Below are 6,656 nucleotides of genomic sequence, written 5' to 3'. Positions count from 1 at the left end.
ATATTCATCATTCATCATAGAAAATTCGTCCATACAACCTCTAGGTAGCAAAACACCCCAAAAACACCATTCTAGTGCCTAGAAAACATAACAGCCACTCCACCTTCTTCCACCCTCTTTGCCTAGTTCTCCACCACCCTCCAACCCTCAAACACTCCTCCACACTTACCCTAAACCTTTCCATACCATTCCCCATCCATTCTACATCATAAAACTACCTAAAAATCCGTCCACAAAGCAATCTGCCGCAAGCAAGCAAAGGAGAATTCTTGGATGCACTTGCTACCCAAGTTGGAGCATTTTAGGTGTTTTCTTTCCTTTGATTTTAATATCTAATTTTATGTATCTTTGCTTTGTGAGTATGAGGAACTAAATCCCTCTTAGTTAGGGGGTGATTCGAAACCATGTTCATACTTGCAATATGATTTGATTACATCCAGTTGTGATTCATAAGTTGTGAATTCAATTTACTTATCCGATCGTATAAAAAATGATTTGTGTATGTTGGTTGAGAGTGCACGCTTAATTTTCATGCATGAATTTAACGCTAGAATATAAGGGAGTTTCACCTAATCGTTATGAATTTATATTCACAAGTAGTGAAGGTTGCTAGTCACAATCACGTTAAGTAAATTCTTGGCATAAGTTTCATGCAAATCATAGTAACGAGTGCCTCGTCAATGCTTATGTTTTTCATAGAACTTAATGATTCTTGCTTGTATCTCTATTATGCAATTCATGTAGGGAACTTGTAGGGAATGTTTTGGGTTGTCGTATGCAATCATCCAATCCAATAACTTGTGGAAAAACTGAAGGTTAATTAGTGCAATTCACGGTTAATTTGGGGCGTTAAGTATTCATAGCTTATCGAAAAGCAACTGGAAATCGTTTTGTATGCAAGTGTGACATGTGTGGAGAAGAACCTCCTAGCTAGCCTTCCATCCATAAGTTTCATTCAAATTCATTTTACAATCTGTTTTGATTCACTTAAATTTGTCTAAGAATTTGTTTACTTTGTTCTTGTCTTAATTTAATTATTTTCGTCCAAAATCAACCCCATCTTATTTCTTTGAGTCATATTAATTAGAACTTGTCTTAGATTATGTTTTTAAGTGTTTTAGTTCATTAGAAAACCAAAATTCGTCCAAGTTTGTGTTAGAGTCCCAAAACTGCCCAGATTGTGTGTTTAAGGTAGTTTTGAGTGTTTAGGGGCTGTTTTGAGTCTTTTGGTTTGTTTTAGTGTTTTAAAGTATAGTTTTGCATTCTTTGAGTCTAGTTAGTGTTTTAAACTTTGTTTTTACGTTTTCAAGTCAGTTTCCAAGTGATTTAGCAATCCCTCCTAATCCCCGGCCTAGAACGATCCCTACTTACATACTTTACTACAATTGATAAAAAGAGGGTTTAATTTTGTGTGTTAACTTATTTTTCACATCACAAGTCGTAGGTAGTCTTCCGAAAACCGTAGGCTACCCTAGTGCACTTGGTAGTAGCTTTAGGGTTCCAGGGTAGCCGTCCATAAGGCGTACTACATTATGTGCACCCTCAGTCTCTAGGGCCCGGTTCCTAGCAGATTAGGCCAAGAGACCCAAAATCCTTCTGTTAGCTAAGTCTTGAAAAAAACCATTATGGCTACTTCTAGGAATCCTGACACAAGCCATTGTGCATCTAGTTAAACTAGGGTAGCCTGGCTCATCCACGTCTGGATATCCAGAGTGTAGAGTTTATCCTTCCACTTTGGAGAGCATACCTATGTGGGTGCTGGGGAATTGGTTTACCCTCTCACACTGGAGAGCATGGTTGGTCCCTTAGGGGTGCAATTCCTGCGATGAGTCCCTAAGAAGGGTGCGGTCTTCTTTTAAAATGCAGGAGTGATCGGTTGTTGTAAACATGTAGTCGAGCCAAGTTATAAATTACTTCTGAATTATCATTGAAAAACGAGTGAAATGAACTAAAACTTAGTTGTAATGTAGAGAATGCATAACAACTGGATAATCCTCAACTCACGAGATGGTGCCTGTTGAGCTACTTGAGTTCTTCGGGCTTTGGTGTAGTGAGAGGTCACACATGGGACTTCCTCAGATTGTAGGCATTCCACTACTTTTCGATCTATTTGTCTTTCATGGTGGCAAGGGTGTAATTACCCTTGTCGCCTACTTTGCTGATCTTGTAAGGACATTCCCAAATGGGATCCATCTTTTTGGAGCCTTCTCTACGAGCAGTGATGATGGCTTTTCTTAGGACTAGATCTCCAAGTTGGAACCGTCGGCTCTTGGCCTTTTTGTTGTAGCTAAAGAGGAGCTGCTGCTAATAGGCTGCGACTTGGGTGATGGTCTACTCGCACTTATCCTCTGGCAGATCTAAGCTTATGACCATATCTTTACTATTCTGCTCAATGCTTGGTAGTAGAGTGTTGATACTTGGCACGATGACATTGGGAGGAATGATTGCTTCTGAACCAAATGCCAAAGAGAAAGTAGTTTCACCAGTGGATTGTCGATTGGTCGTATGATATGCCCACATACATCTGGGGAGTTCGTCTAGCCATTTTCCCTTCTTATTGAAGAGGGATTTCTTGAGGCAGTTGAGAATCATCTTATTCGATACTTCAGCCTGCCCATTGCCTTAAGGATATCTCGATGTGGACATGTGTTGCTTGATGCCATACTTTTGGAAAAACTTCCCTAAATCTTTGCCCAAGAATTACAGGCTGTTGTTGGTGATGATAGATTGAGGGATGCCAAATCATGTTCCTCCATATGAAACACTCTATGTCTGCCTGAGTCGTGGTTGTCATAGGGTCTACTTCTACCCATTTAGTGAAGTAATTCATTGCCACAATCATCATGCCTCTGCCCCCAGTAGCGGGCGACATTGGCCCTACCAAGTCGATTGCCCACTGCATGAATAACCAATGCCTCGTCTGCGGGTGTAGTTCGCTGGTAGGCAATGCTGGTACCGACTTGTAACATTGGCAATGATCGCACTTTTGTGTTAATTCCTAAGCATCTTAGTACATGGTAGGCCAGTAGTAGCTCGCGTTAAGAGCCTTCTATGCTAAGGATCTACCTCTGGAGTGATTGCCACAAACGCCTTTGTTCATTGAGCTTAGAACCTTTAGCTTGTCGGGAGGTGCTAAGCAGCGGAAATATGGTCCGATGTAGGATCTTCGGACAAGAATGCCGTTCCACATGTAGTAGTGAGCCACCTTTATTTGGAGTTTTGTAAACTCCAATCTTTCAGTGAGGAGGGTGTCATTGACCAAGTAGTCTATAATATAACTTTGCTAGTTGGGAGTTGTACTAACCTATGACACTTAGGTTGCCGGCTCCGCCTCTATGCTGGGCTTGTCTAGATACTCCACCAGAATAGAGCGTTTGAGTTGGTGGTTAAGGGCGGAGTCTAAGCCGGCTAACGAGTTTACGTGGGCGTTGTCTGCCCATAAAACTTAAGTGAGAGTGTAAGTCTGAAATGCCTCAAGTTACTTGCATACCTTCTCTAGGTATTGCGCCATCCTTGGATGTTTTTCAATGTATTGTGCCATCCTGGTGATTAGCTGGGAATCAGAATGAATTGTGAGCTTTTTCACCGCCAAGTCTTTCGCCATATGGAGGCCTGCTAGTAGGGCTCATACTCCACTTCGTTGTTGGATGCTTTGAAGCCTAGAGTGATCATCTGTTCGAGCATCAAACTGTCTGGGTGACAAGGACCACGCCTACTCTAGAGTTTTTGTAGTTAGATGCGCCGTCAACATACAAATGCCAGAAGTCTCCTTTGGTTGAAGCAGGTGCGGCTAGGTTGTGCTCGGCTACTTTCAGGGCATCATTGAGCCACTTTGTTGTGTCGTCTAGGCTAGGCGTGAACTTTGTTATGAAGTTTGCCAAGCTTGGGCCTATATTGCCGTGCGAGGTTGGAAAATTAAGGCGTATTAGCCAAGTTCCAATGCCGACTTCATTACTTGTTGAGAAGCATCCGAACCATGTAGGATTGATCGTAGAGGATATTAAGTCATGAAGATGACTGTATGAGCTTGAAAGTATGGTTTAGGCTTCCAAGCCATAACAACTAACGCCAAAATTAATTTTTTGATCTTCAGGTATCTAGTTTCTGCATCGAGAAGAGCTTTAGAAGTGCAGAATACCGGCAGTTGGGCCCCCAACTCTTCTTGTATGAGGGCCGAGCTCACTGCTACTGCTGAGACTGCCAAGTAAATGTATAAGTCCTACGCTGCTTCCGACTTGGATAGTAAGGGAGGTGAAATAAGATACTTCTTCAAGTCTTGTAAAGCTCTTTCTCACTCATTATCCCATTTGTCTCGTTGTGCCCTCTTGATAAAGCGGTTGAGGGCGGTTTGCATCAATCAATGGACCGCAAGAGAAAGCGGTTGAGGGCGACTACTCGTCTAGCTTTGGATCTCCTTTAAGTTAGTTGGAGACTTCATCTCTAGGATTGCTCGAATTTATTTGGGATGTGCTTTGATTCCTCGTTGGGTTTCTAGGTACCCTAAGAATCTACCTAAAGATACTCCAAATGTGCATTTGGTAGGATGGAGCTTCATCTTGTACTTTCTAAGGATGTCGAAAGTTTCCGCCAAGTTGTTGATGTGGACTGATCGCTACTTGACTTTTACCATGATGTTGTCGATGTAGACCTTCATGGTTACTCTACTTTTCTTCTTGAACATCTTATTTACCAACCTTTGGTAAATGGCTCATGCGTTCTTGAGGCCAAAGGGCATGACCTTGTAGCAGTAGGCACCTCGCTCAATCAAGAATGCGGTTTTCTCCTTGTCGGGCTCGTACATGGCTATTTTGTTATAGTCGGAGTATGCGTCCAAGAAACTGAGCAGCTGGTTCCCATAAGTTGAATATACTATTAGATCGATTCGAGGAAGTGGATTATGATCCTTTGGGAATGCTTTGTTAAGGTCAATGTAGTCTACACAAACCCTCCATTTGCCCTTCTCTTTCTTTTTCACTAGTATGACATTGGCGAGTCATGCTGAGTGTCCTACCTCTTCTGTGAATCATGCCTCCAGTAACTTCTCAATTTCTACTTCGATGATCGTCACTCGTTCGGGTGCAAAATGCCTTCTTTTTGGGATCACTGGTTTGGTAGCAGAGTTGACGTGCAGCTTGTGGCAAGCTATCATAGGGTCGATGCCTAGCATGTCAGAAGGTGACAACGTGAAAATGTCACGATTTTCCTTAAGGAAAATCGTGGGTTCTTCATTTTCCTTTGGGCTCAGATATGAGCCGATACTAGCAGTCTTATCCGGCTGCTGGGGATCAAGAATGATGTGTTCGACATCCTATTTGGGTTTCCATCCCATCTCGTCTTCTAGCGCGTTGGTTTGGACACCATTTTCTTGATCCGCTTGCTATAGTTACTATTTGGTAGCTTCATCATCCTTTTGGACCTTGGTAGCTTCTACAGGGGAAAATGTCTTCTTATTTGATTCCTTCAATACTTACACAGTGCATTGTCGAGATGCAGCCTGGTCAGACTTGATTTCTCCAACTCGTCCTCCTAGGATACGGAATTGGATTTTTTGATACTTGACGAAAGTGACGGCATCCAGCTTTATTAGCCAAGGTCTCCCTAGAATCCCATTGTAGAGAGATGAATCGCTTACTATTTTGAACGTCTGCTTTGAGACAACTGGCGGTGTTTTCATGTCAAGTGTGATATGGCCAATGGCAGTCGAGGTGTTTCCGTTGAATCCAGTGATTACCTCCGCTCGACGTATAATTGTGTTTTCCCAGCCCATCTTCTAAATCACTAAGAGTTGAAATAGGTTGACTATGTTTCCATTATTAACCATCATTATGTCAACTATGACATAGGCCAATTGGACAGATACCACCAACGCGTCGTTGTGTAAAAAGTCAATGCCTTCAGTATCCTACTCAGTGAAACCAACGATGGGTCCAGGTTGGGTGTCGACTACGTGGACCTACGAGACTAGTAGAACCTCTTGGATCTTCCTCTTCTTTGAATTGTTGGTGGCCCCTAAGTGCTTAGATTCGACAAAAATGTCATTAATCTGAATCATCTTGTTGGGCGGTTCTTCGTCAGCATCTGCGTTCCTTATAGGCTGCGCAACCGGCTTTTCCAAGTATCAGTCGACTTTGCCTTTTTTCACAAGCTTCTCTAGGTAGTTTTTCCAAGTATAGCAGTCATCAGTTGTGTGACTGAGACCTCGGTGGAATGCGTAGTACTTTGTGTGGTCTAACTTGGAAGTATCTCCATTTGATTGTTTCAATAACTTGAACCATGGTTGGCTCTTAATGTCGCGGAGGATTTGGTGAATCGAGATCGAAAACTTAGAGTAGATCTTGGATGCCAAGCCTTCTTTAATTGTGGGTCAATCCCTACATTTAGCGTCCTGCCTGCTTTTGTTGTATTGCTTCCCAACCTCCTGTTTGCTTTTGCTATCGAGTCGTCGCATCCGACTATCTTTCCCTTCTCTGCTATGAACCTTTTCACGTAGTCACAATTTCATGTTGAACAAATGGTCAGACTTTTTCTAGATCGAGCGGTAGGATGAGTATTCTTTGGTGAAAACCAAGGAAAGTTCATCAAAACTGTGGATGGATCGTGGCGATAGGGTGTGAAACCAATCTTGCACCTCAGCATGCAAAGTGGTGGTGAATATC

The sequence above is a fragment of the Malus domestica genome, chromosome 01, assembly GCF_042453785.1.
Source record: "Malus domestica chromosome 01, GDT2T_hap1".
NCBI classification, from domain to species: domain Eukaryota; kingdom Viridiplantae; phylum Streptophyta; class Magnoliopsida; order Rosales; family Rosaceae; genus Malus; species Malus domestica.
This window is presented reverse-complemented; position numbering follows the sequence as displayed.